The 13,516-nt window shown below is 39.6% G+C and overlaps 1 pseudogene; it reads left to right on the top strand.

The window, feature by feature from the left end:
* The window catches only part of LOC132393597 (elongation factor 2-like), a 54,938-nt pseudogene extending 42,198 nt beyond the window's left edge, over nucleotides 1–12,740 (top strand).
* The last annotated feature ends 776 nt before the right edge of the window (nucleotides 12,741–13,516 follow it).

Raw genomic sequence — 13,516 nt, 5'->3', positions numbered from 1 at the left:
CCTGCAAATTATTAAGAAAAAAGTCTTTGTTGATAACACAATGGCTTTATGTACCTTTTTATTAAAACTACCCATAAAATTTCAGATGCTTTATATTATTTCAACTTGTCACCCTGTCTCAGTACAATTAGAACACATATTCTCTGATTTATTAATGCAGTGCTCTGGATCGTCTTGCTTGTAAAATAATCCCTATTATTCCGAATCATGGAAAGTTGCAGTGGGGTGCTGCAAAATGTTATTTTTATCAGTTGCAAATTTGGGTTCTTACAGCTTTTTTTTCATATGTTACATTGTTCTTGGCCTGGGTCTTGGTTTAAATTACATGCATTCATTTTCCATGAGGAGACAAATTGAATTGTGTATCAGTTATTCTCGCATTTACTGGAATGCCCACATCATGGGGAGTTAGTTGGACATGAAATGATGTATGAGATTTAGGCCTTTGTTTAACTAGCTACAGAAACTGGAGAATGCTTATGGGAATTCTAGATGTGCTCAGAGTTGTTAATTGCAATTTTCCTGGCACAAGTAGAAAACACAGCTTGTGTAATTCCAGTTACCGTACTATATATTGACCTGCTCCACATTCCTATCGAAAATAAATGAACTTTATATTAATAAATGATATATGATGGTTAGGATGTTTCCATACATCTTCAAAACAAAACATTATTAACAATCCTCTGTTCTACTGATTAGACTCCAATGTGTACAGAAAGCTACATTCAAGATACATTAATACACATGGCATAAATATGTTTAGTAGACTTTGCTGTTTCCCAAAGCGAAGCCTGAGATATATCATGTGACAAAATCATTTGGATCATAAAGATATATTTTAAGCAAAAAATCATCTTGAATCAGAAAATGCCTCAGAAAAATTGTTGTTTATGAACTGTCATACAATCATTTGCAGTCATATAGACACATAAGATAGTGTCTAATAACTCTGCATGGTTGTGTGAAATGCATCCACTATGTTGTTTCATGCATAAATTAATTTATTTAAGTGCTTGCAACACACACAAAGTGCTGGTGGAACGCAACAGGCCAGGCAGCATCTATAGGAGGAAGTAAAGTTGATGTTTTGGGCCAAGACACTTCGTCAGGACCAACTGAAAGAAAAGATAGTAAGCTATTTCTTCTTTCAGTTAGTCCTGCCGAAGGGTCTCAGCCCAAAACATCGATTGTACTTCTTCCTATAGATGCTGCCTGGCCTGCTGTGTTCCACCAGCATTTTGTGTGTTTTGCCTGAATTTCCAACATCTGCAGATTTCCTCGTGTTTGCGTTATTTAAGTGCTTGTCTGCTTTGTGAGGCTGAGTTGCTATCTCAATGCTTAACCTAACATGGTGAAACTTGTGCAAGGAGCTGCTTGGATTCAAGCCCAGGACCTTTCACCCCAAAGCCCAGCAGAAATTTCATGGGTAAGCAGTTTCATGGGTCTTATCACACTAAGGAATGAACTGTTTGCTGCATTAGGGTGTGTAAATGTAACCTGGTCAGTGTCACCTAGGTTTGCCACTCTCTACGATCACCATCTGACACACCACAACTTAAACTGCAGGCACCTGCATGGCTGAGCTTTGCAGCCCCACAGTTCAGCTGCCAGATTTCAATGCAGGTAGAACTTGGGCCACCATGGCATAGCCAACAGCACATTAAGCTAATTGATAGAAGTATCTTCAGATAACAGATTACAATACTTTCAATAATTGCATCCTCCAAATCTTCATTTTCATTAACATTCAAGATGATTGCCAATACCTTCAAATTCTTCATTGTACCTAACTTGTTGAAGTAGCAGAATAGTTTCATTTTCACTGCTGGCTGTTTCTAGTATCTCCTAGCCTGAATGCTTGAAACCCGAGTGAGCAAAAACAACTATGAATTGACTTACTCCTTATTTCTCACCAACTATCAGTGACAAAAATCACTATTCTTTAAACACAAACATATGCAATTGATTCGGACGGTACTACTCTGATGCTATTTAATAACTTTTCACTCTAAGCACAGTGTAATGTCTAAAGGCTTCAGTCTCCTGCCCAATTAAGCGGCATAGTGCCCAAAATAAATAAAAGAAATCCTGACTATTTTCTTTATAAGTTGTCCCAAATAATTGGCTGCCCCAATTAACTGATGGTCCAGTTAACTGGAATCCACTGTATATGTAATGCACGCCATGAAATGAAATGTTTCTAGGGGAAACATTTGGGGAAACATTTGATACTTGAACGCATAGCTGCAGGTGGCCAGATTTGAACAGCAGAAACTGTAGGGTCTGGAGGAAATTAGAGAGATCGGGAGAAATAAGACTGTGCAGGGACCTGGCAGCAATGGAGAGTGAGGTATCACTTAACCAGAAGCCCATATGGGCAGGTAATGGGTGGACAAAGTAGGGTGCAGGTTTATACATGGACTGAGAAGGTTTGGTTGACCTCTAGTTTATTGAGAGTCGATCAGGAGGACGGCTATTGGATTAGGTAAATGTAAACACGTAGTAACAAAGACACAGTGAGGCTTTCAGAAGCAGATAAGCTGAGGCAGTCCAGACTTGGTTCATCTCTTACACAGTAAACAAGAATATTAAGTATAATTTATAATACTTAAATTGCAAAACATAAATATGTCATTGTCATGGCATTTATATTCAGCTGCTAAATTGATAATATATTTGGTATTTCAAAAGGTGAAACTCCTACTTTTAAACAGTACCAGACCTGAGATTCTTAGGCCTTTCAGAATTGATGGCAGAATTTCCAAATCAGTTTTGACTGGGTGGCATGTTTTGCCAGACAGCAACCAATCATTGGCTGAAATCAATACAATTTTAAGCATCTTATTATCCATTTGAGTGGCACAGCTAATAAATCCTACAGGACTATTCAATACAACTGAATAACACAATTTCATTTTGATTATTCATTAAAATATGCACTCATAGAGTGCACATTAATATACATCTTTGTTGGAGACCTTCCAGTAAGTAAATTAGAACATTTGTTTAACAAACATTATCAAACCACTTAAGATATTAGCTGACTTTTTTCTCAAGGAGGAATCTGATTGAAGCTACAGATTCCATGCTGAACACCTACCATTCTAATTGTAATAAAGAAATACGAGTTCTGAATGGCAGAGGAGTGACCATTCTCAGCAAGATTTATTTCTTTATAATGGTAAGGAAAAAGCCTGTAACGTGAACTGTGATTACATTTTATTTTACTCTTATGCAGGCTAAGGAATTTAATGTTACTGGCTGTAGCATTTCATCATTGTTCATGTAAAACTCTTTTTAGGTACTATTTCAAAGAAGCAATTAATCCATTTAAAATACATAGGTTAATGGTTGTGCAAAGAGCAAGTCTATCAATGAACCACTGAGCAGATTAAACCGGTAACATAAACTCTTTAGGGACAAGAGAAAGCTTCACACCGTACATGTTAGTCCTCATTTGATAGTTCAGCCCCAGTTACGAACCGTGACAGTATTGACCCGAATCCATTTTTTCACCAGCTTTACTGATTTTCCTCTCATGTCAATCTCAATGACTTTCTTTGGCAATTTATTCCAAGCATTTGTTTCCCTGTGCCTTATAAACATCTGTTACTTTGTTTGTTATAGGGAATCAATGGTACTGTAAAAATTTTCCATTGAACATAACAATACAGGAACAATCTGTGCCGAGCATGATGCCAATTTAAACAGCGCATCTGCCTGCTTATGGCCTATATCCCTCCATTCACTGTTTGTTCATGAGTCTAGCTAAATGCCTCTTAAACTTTGCTATCATATATACTTCCACCACTTCCCCTGGCAGCCCATTCTTGCATCTACCAACTGTGTTTAAAAAAAAATTCTTTCCTTACTAATCTCCTTTAAATTTTTCTCTCTCACCTTGAAGTCATGAATTCCGGACTTTGTGCTCAGTTCCCAAATCATGAAGAAAACTATGTGGTATGCTTTCTTTGCCACCTTGTCTCTCTGCATTGCCACTTTAGGAAGTGTTGGACTTTCACCCCAAGCTCTCACTGTACATTTTTTTACTTAACTTTTCATATTTTCTGCTTTCACCAGCTAATGGTATTTGCCTGGAACACTGGAAACTCCACTGCTAAGTTTTTGTAACTGTAAAACTAATTGAAAGAGACATGGTAGTGTAGTGATGAGCACAATGCTTTACAGTACCGGCAACCTGGGTTCAATTCCTGCCCCTGTCTGTAAGGAGATTATACTTTTTCCCCTGGACTGTGTGAGTTTCCTCCAGGTATTTCGCTTTCCTCGCACTGTTCAAAGGTGTACTGATTGGTAAGTTAATTGGTCATTATAACTTGTCCTGTGATTAGGGTTGGGTTAAATCTGAGGTTGCTACAGGGTGCAGCTTGAAGGCCAGAAAGGCCTATTCCACTATCTCAATAAATAAATAGAAAGCAGGGGGAGCCCAGGGATAAACATGTGTACATCATTTTTTTAATTCAGTGAGCAATGCACATATGATGTGGTGGGATAATGATATCTGTCATTCATGTACTTTTACATATAACCTGGAATGAATTTTGTAAACAACAATGAATGCTTAATCAAACAAAATTGTGTAAAAAAAGCAACAAATGCTTAATCAAATAAAATATTTACAATGTTACTCAAATATTATTGAAATCCATCATTGGGGATATCTTCAAGAGGGGGTTCCTCAGGAAATTGGCATCTTTCATTAATGATTCTCACCATTTGGGAAATGCCTTCTTCAGGTTATTAATACAAGTGAGAAGGTTCAGGTGTCATGCTGTGCTCTCCAAGGACTGGACCAAGGTGCGAGGCACAGCAGGCTTTCACTGTCACAGAGGTCGCTGCCACTGACTCAACCCAGGATCTGCGGATGTCAGGCTCACGCCTCGACCCAGGATCTCCAGGTAGAGGCTGAAACAAAAGGTTCAACAAAGGAATATCAACAGCGCCTTGGAGGAATGACTGAGTGACATTCTTTCCAACACAATGACTCCGCTGAGGCACTAAACAAGAGTCCTCTTTGAATAATCATGAAATGCAGGAAACCCATGCCAGTCACAATTAGCGTGACCAGATTAAACCAAAAACACAAGAGCTTAACTGCTGTGGTTAAGATAACGATTAGTAAATGCAGGTGATCAAGAACCCTAGAAAGTCAATGCTCTACGGCAAGCCACGCGGCTCATGACAGCTGAAGCCTGAAACCCCGAACTTAAAGATTCAGGAACAGCTTCTTCCTTTCTGCCATCAGATTTCTTTTGCACTATTTATTCTTTTTATAATTTGAAGTAATGTTATGTCTTTGCACTGTTAAACAGCAAATTTCATATCAAATAAGGCAGTGATAACTAACCTGGTCCTGATTCTCCCTAAATATATTTAAATATTCCACATACACCAAATCAAAGTTTTTCATTTCTGAAGAAGCTTCCCTCTGTCAATTTTGTTTCCTTCTGTTCTGGAGAGGAGCTTGGTTGCTCTCTTCCATGTCCTCTATACTTATCCCCATCACAGTTATCCAGAAATGGGTGCAGTACTACAGCAGCATCTGAACAATGTGCAAGGCCACAATGTAATCCTTTCAATCTTTCAGCATTAATTTCTTTGTGTTCTATTCATTCACTTTCGTAATACAGTTTAGTAAGATTGTGGTCAAATATTGCTCATTTAAATGAGCTATTTAAATTGGTGCTTAGTAGCTTACCAAGTAGCAATAACGATAGTCTTTTAAAAAATCATTAACTCAGGATCTTCAGTTGTATTTTTCTATGAGATTATTATTTGTGTTTACTTAGCACTTGAAGCCAGTTACTATGAGGTTAATGAATAATTGGCATCATATTTATTTTTATTTACAATGACCGCAGATTACTCCATACAAGTAAAGGCATTGATCGAGTTAGGAAAATATGCAACAACTCAATGTGCCGGGCAATGTGTTGTTCATCTGGCACAATATTAATAATGGGCCAGGGGTTTCCAGGATTGTGTATGATTGAATTTCCTCCTTAGTATTTCACACTGAGCAGGAAAAATCAATCAAAAGTAGTTTTCATATTGTGGGCATAACTGTACCGCACACTTGGAAAGAATTCCAACACCTCTATTATTAATGGATTCATAATTCATTTTCAAGTTTTAATCTCTTTTCTACTGATAAATCAAGATAAAGAGGCAGAATTTTCAGACAGGGCATTGCCGAAACTGGAAGGATTAAAGCACGAGATGAGATGAATGAGGAAGAAGCACTGAGGTATATAAAGTACAGATTCCCGTGCAAGAGCAGATGTTAGGGGCCTGTTGGTTGAGCTGCAAGGAAGGTTAATACATCAGACTATGTATCAAGGCTGGGCTGCGAGCACATTGATGGAACTGGTTGCCACTTCGAGGCTGAAAGGACAATGTCAACCTGTTGCAAAGCCCACTATCAAGTTGCTTGACTCCTCCAGACTTCCTGACATTAAGTTGTGCAATATCCATACATACCTGAAGTCCTCATCTGTCATTTATTGAGCAGAACCTGTGAACGGTGTTCACCCTCAGTGTAATGGCATCAGGATTGGCCTTCTTCTCTGCCCTAGAGGTGGTGATCTTTGAACATAAGAAATAAGACCATGTGGCCCAGAAGGCCTGCATCAAGATCATGGCTGATCTTCTACCTCAGTGGCATTTTTCAGTAATATTCCCTTAATATGCAGAGATCTATCAATCCCTGTTTCAAATGAATACAAAAACTAAGATTCCACAGATACCAAGGTCGAGGATTCCTAAGGTTCACCGCTATCAAACTGAAATAATTTCACCCCTTATTCTCTAACTATATCATCTGACTCATGATTGGTCTCTCTGTGACAGAACAAACCAGTGGAGGAACTCAGCTGGTGAGCTGAACCTGTGGCTGGGGGGGGGGGGGGGGGGGGGGTGGGTGTGGTTAGAATTGTAAATGTTTTTGGGTCTTGACCAAGCCCTGATACAGAGTCTTGACCTGAAACAATGACAATTGCTTTCCACTATCACCCCGGCCCACATACTGCTTCAAATTCTAACAGCTGCATTCTCAATGTGACAGCTAACCAACGCTCTAGATTACATAGCATTGTCCTCTCAGCTCTCTGTTGCATGTGTGAAATCAGATGAAGCTGGGTCTTCCTCATTTCTGTCTTCTTAATCCTCTTCTCCTCCCTGCCCAGTCTGCAGCTCTTGGGCGGTTGTGAAGAAAAAGGCTCAATGGTATACAGAGGATGAGAAAGCAGGGAAGAGTTCTTTCCCTCTTCAGTTTTTTGCATGAGATAGGCAAGTATCTCACTGAGATTTTATCACCATGGCAGATGGGGGCAGATAAGTCAGATCTTTGTCTGAGGGCAGGAGTATCAAAATCAATAGACTTCATTTTCAAAGTAATTTTACAGGGGATCTGAGGAGTAAGTTTTACACAGAGAGTGGCTGCCAGTGGTGATGATAGAATCAAATAACATCATTATCTTTCAGTTCAAAATAAATATATTATCAAACTATAAGTCAACAAACATTCAAAGTAGAACAAAAAAATACAATAGAATCATGAAAAATCTACATACAAAGACTGACAAGCAACCAATGAGAAAAACAAGACAGACTGCAAATATAAAATAACATAAAAATCAATAATAATAATAATAACAACAATTTTTTAAGAACATGAGTTGTAGCATCCTTGAAAGAGAGTCCATAGGTTGTGGAATCAGTTGGGTGTTGATGTGACTGAAGAGACACTTGTTTTGAAAAGGCAAAGGAAGATATGATCCTTGGGGGGAAATTGACATTACTATGGATAGGCAAAAAGCTCAGCAAGGATGTGATGTGTCGAAGTGCTTGCTTCTAAGAGAATCTGACTCTGTGACTATAATAACCAATTATGACTACAAGTTGGGAGAAGGGGTATAAGTTTTACTAATTCTATACCGACAGGGTAAAGTGCTCAAAAGGTGCTTATAAGTGCTGATTGATGTAAAAACCTAGCAGCTGACTGATGAACAATTGCAAAATCAATGGTGGATAAATCTAAGGTTACATTTGCTGGATCTGAAATGTGGAGACAGCTCTACTTGTTTCTGACCATTTGAAGTCCTTACACCTGCTGATCTATATCCTGGAGATTGGACTCCTATAATTGCACTCTACAGCAATCTGCTCACTTTAGCTTCTCGTTTGCTCAGCCATGTGTTTGGATACTCTCCTGACCCTGTGCATTGCCTCCACCATGCATCCTCAAGACCAGGTTCTTGCTCTCTTCAATACCTCCCAGGCTAAATCTAGCTCCAAAACAACTCCCAGAGCTTTCTTCATATATAATACCCATTTCAACAGGGCAGTCTGGCTTTAAAATAGTGAAAGCCAGCTTTAAACGAAGTATTTGCTTTGAACATTTCTCTTTTTCCCCACCAGTTTAGGCATCCAGTCAATCAACAATGCTAGCTGGGCACAGAATACATTTTAATGAGCAATTAATACAAACATGCAGTGCTGTCTGCAGTACTTCAAAAAGTCTTTGAGTAATTGCACATCATAATGCATGTGCCTCTTTTCAGGAGCTATATATATCCGATGGTCTTAATTCGAAGTGCATAACAGGCTCTGTGTGACAAATTGAAAGCATGATTTGTTTGCTTTGCAGCAACCATTTTCCTTTGACAGCAAAGGATGCAAGAGGAATGGAGAAGCCAGTAACACTGGATAAGTCACTAAAGCTACAGGTACAAGATGGGTAACTGCACATGATATGGAAAAGACTGCTGGCATTATATTACATTGATTAAGTGCACAGTGTCTGGAAATTGGCAAGAGATTGGATCTGATGCATTGTCCAGAAAATGTATTTAACTACATAGCAACATAAAGAAAGAAATATGAAAAACAGGAAATCAGAATTTGGAAACTGAAATCTGCATGAGGAAATCGGAGATGTTTACACACGAAGGATTTACACCTAAAACTAAGGGAGATCTACAGGTGAGAGTTGAGAGGACGTCCATTCAAAATTAGATGGGGATGTCTCCAAATGAAAGGAGGGGATGTCTACTCAGAAAAATGGAGACAGGAGCATATGTGAGCTATTACGCTTGCTCCTAATAAAGAAAAAAACTGGCATGGGTAAATGCCAGCACATTTTATTTGTAACACGTTTCAACCAGTATGTGTGTGAACAGTTCACCAACGTCAGTTCTGGTTCCAGGGTGAACGACCCACGTTGCTCATCGGGAACTGTCGTTCTTTATTATGTAGACGTATAACAACACTCTTTCCCCTTAAAAAAAAAACAAGCACAATACTGTGTCCTCATAAACCGACAAGGAGGAACAATAATCCTATCCAACAAATATATCTACATTAACTTCAATTGCATTGAGCAATAACACTCCCTTCTTCACTCATTAAATTGCAATCAATCTCTGAGGTGGTTTGGTGATCCCTTTTAGTCTGAACAGATTTGTTTCGACAGATATATTGTTTTCATTTGCTATGCTAATATTAGTGTCTTTCTGAGAACGCTGATCAACATGTTCATTTTTGACATCTGCTGGCCCCTTTGGCATTCTGACTGTTGACGTGTCCCAAAAATGGGTTTGAGCTTGTAGTCATAAATTCACATGGTTCCTTCTCAGAGGTGTGCCTCGCTCCAGGTGGATCTGGTGAGAATGTAGAGCTACTTCCTCTTGTATCTACCCTATCCTTGCTCGGACCATGTGCCAAGATCATGATCTCGGACTCACGCCTGACCCCAAGGCTTCAGGACTGGTAAGCTTTTGTTGCAGTCTTGTCATGATGCTGCTTCTATTGTTCTTTCCCTTTTTCTTTTGCCAATTTGACTATTCGAGCTCTTTAGGTGTCAACAGATTTTTGTGCACTGACAGGTTGGTGCATACGCATCAACCCATCGGCATTTAGGCAGGTGAAAGTCCATTCTGCAGTGGTGTACTTCGATAAATCATTAGCTTTCTGTGGAAATCCTCTTATCCATCTTATGCTTTCTTCCATGAGGCCTTTTGCAACCTTGTCCTATCTCTCTGTTAGGCCATTAGATTTTGGGTGATGCAGGCTTAAGGTTACATGTCAAAGCCCCCAATCATTGGCAAAGGATTCAAATCCAGAGCTCAAAAATTGTGGACCATTGTTTGATACATCTTACATAAAACTCCATGCCTCTTAAACAAAGCTTTCAGGAAAATGATGACTGCTTTGCTGGATATTGATTGCAGTGTTACAAACTCGGGGTAATTGGAAAAGTAGTCTATTAGAACAATATGACTCTTCCCATTACAATCAAACATATCCACTTCAACTTTGAAGTATAGCCTGTCTGGCACAGGGTGTGGAGTAAGTGGTTCTGCTTGCTGCTTTGGCTGGTAGGTAAGGCTTATTTCAGATGAAGCAGTGGTCTGGCTGATGTCTTGATTCATTCTTGGCCAGTACATCACTTCACAAGCACGATGTTGTCAGGATGCTGAAGCAGGGACTCAATCGCAGACCAAGTACAGTGTGTACTGTGGTACTTACTGAGTAGCAAATCCAGAGGGGCAACAAAGTCAGCATCAAAGTTTAGGCGGAGATCAAAAATTCCAGAGAAATCCAAAAACCAGAATCAGAAAACAGACAGAGTCGATATTCGGACAGCAGAGTACAGATACGAATGCTGAAAAGGCTCAGGAAAATTCATTGGCTCAATCTGGTAACAAACAGGTGAAAACACAGGACTGAAATACACTGAGCAATAAACAGAGAGGCAGATGATAGGTGGAGCACAATGAGTCAGAAGTGGCAGCAAAACAGTTAATAATGAGGAACAGATGAGAGACGGAGTACTCAGTAATACAGGGGCCGAAGTAGAGCAGGACTGGGGACAGGAGCACATGGCAATATGAAACTTTGTGGAAAACACACAAAAAGACAAAGTTCAACTGCAGATACTGACATACATTTACATTTTTCCTCTCCACGTGCCCTTCATGTACTTTCTGGAGCATTTCCTTCTATAGTGACACTGGAATCACAAATCTGTTCCCTTTAACAACCATTTATTCCACTACTGACAGTTCAACTGTGCATGCCCAATAATCCTGAATACACTTTGGACGGTCATTCTTCATTGCTGACCATCCTTTCTGTATCATCTCTTTGGGTACTTTCATTGTTTCATCCAGTCCTGCTGGTTTCCTAATCTTCTCAGTTCTATCAGGAATACAGGAATGGAGGTGATAATCATATCAACATAGCCCTGTATATCAACATTACTTCTTAGTCATTCTTGTTGTCTGCTTGAGACAGAGTATCAGCAGCAAACATATATTTTCCCAGTGGGTAGATCATCTTCATGTCATATTTATGCAACTTTATCAACATGCGCTGTATCCTCATGGGACAGTCATTCGGTGGTTTGGCCATAATTGAGACCAATGGTTTGTGGACTGTCTCTGCTTCAAAAGTATGTCCATAGATACGTTGATGGACTCCTTTTGCATACATATGTGCTAGCAAGAAGCTCTTTCTCTATCTGTGCATAGTTTGGTTTCACATTTGTTAACGCCCTTGGTGCATGGGCCACAGATTACCATGTGTCAACATACTACTGCAGTAGTACTGCCCCAGCACAGCCATATTGGGACATAGCAGCCGAGATCCTTGTACATCTTTCCGGATTTTCAGACTTCAGCATGGGCTCTTCAGTTAGGACTCTTTTCAGCATCTGGAAAATATATGTTTGCAGCTGATCCAGATCACGGACTCCAGGCAAGATGGAAGTCCTATACCTGAACCCCATCCAAAGAATCATTCTAATGATGGGTTGTTGTGTGGAGCCTATTGAGGATGGTGCCTTGTGGAAATATTGAGGGGCTTGTTGGAGTTGATCAATTTCTTGTGAAGACTGGTTCTATTACCACTTATGATCAAGCTCACAACTTACGAGTGATGAAATTCAGTTCAGTCCTGTTTTGCGTGTTGCATTTGAAACCAGGAACCCAACTGATCTGCCCAAATTGGTTGCAGGTTTGAAGCATCTTGCCAAGTCTGACCTAATGGTCTAGTGTATTATTGAAGAATCCAGTGAACACATCATTGCTGGTGCTAGTGAACTTCAATTGGAAATCAGCCTGGAAGATCTTGAAGAATTCCATATTTATATTCCTATCAAGAAATCTGATCCTATTGTTCCTTACTATGAGATGGTTACTGAGGAATGTAACATGATGTGCTTGTCCCAACAAACACAACCATCTGTATATAAAGGCATGAACATTATCTGAGGGCCTACCAGAAGACATTGATTAGGGTGAGATCACTGCCCATCAAGAGCTCAAACAGCAAGCCAGGTAACTTGCTGAGAAATATGAATGGGATGTCACTGAGGCCTGTAAGATCTGAACCTGATGACACTGGTCCAAATATCCTGGCTGCTGTGACTAAGGGAGTCCAATATCTAAATGAAATCAAGGACACTGTTGTCACTGGATTTTTAGAGGGTGGGGTACAATTTGATATTCGTGATATAGCCCTACATGCTGGTGCTATCCTCTATGGTGGTGGTCAGATCATTCCTACTGCTTGGAGATGCCTGTGTAATGACTGCCCTACCTTGAATCATGGAACCTGTCTACCTGGTCAAGAATTAGTGTCTAGAGCAGGTGGTTAGTGGCATCTATGGTGTGCTGAACAGAAAACGTGGTCATGTCTTTAAAGAATCCCCCTTCTGAAGCCATGTTACGCTTGTTCTTAATAAAGACAAACCTAATATAGGTGAACACAGGCACATATTACTAGGAAGACTGTTCAACAAATATGTGAGTGACCAGCTCACCTTCATCACTTCCTGTTCTGGGATGAACTGCCTGCACTGCCCACTGGGAACTGAAGTTCTTTATTACTTACACACATAATAACACAGGAGCAACCACATCTTAAAGTAAGTGTGACCTACACATGAAGGAAGGAGAAAAATCAAATTCAATAGAGCACATGGAATGTAAGGAGTTGTAGAAAAATTAACCTGGGACTAAAGCAGATCTAGTCAAAGATACCAGCTAGGATCAGTGTTGAATTTCCTTACCATTGTAACCCAGCTGTTCTGGATCCTGATACATGCTCATTTCTATTGTCAATTACATTTTATATAATGTACATTCCAATTATCCAAAGAGAACTCTTTTATTTTACATTTCTGTTGAAAGATAGAAATTGTAAATACCTGAAGAAATGCTTATCAGAGTTTGAATTGTTGAAAATGTAATCACTGAGAAAGACAGCACTGGAAACCAGACAGTGCAGTGGTTGAGACAGGTGTCCCTTCACTCTGAGCTAGGAATTGATTCAGGACATAAACAATGGGCTTAAAATGTTGCTTCACTCTGATGATGTGCGAGCGTTAGAGCATTGAATATTGCTGCACAGTACAGGTATACTGGCCCATGTTGTTGTGCTGACCTTTTGACTTACTCCAAGATCAATCTAACCCTCCAACATAGCCTCTGAT

This window comes from Hypanus sabinus, chromosome 4 (assembly GCF_030144855.1).
Source record: "Hypanus sabinus isolate sHypSab1 chromosome 4, sHypSab1.hap1, whole genome shotgun sequence".
NCBI classification, from domain to species: domain Eukaryota; kingdom Metazoa; phylum Chordata; class Chondrichthyes; order Myliobatiformes; family Dasyatidae; genus Hypanus; species Hypanus sabinus.
Note: the sequence above shows the minus strand (reverse complement) of the source record. Positions and strands in the feature narration are given on the sequence as shown.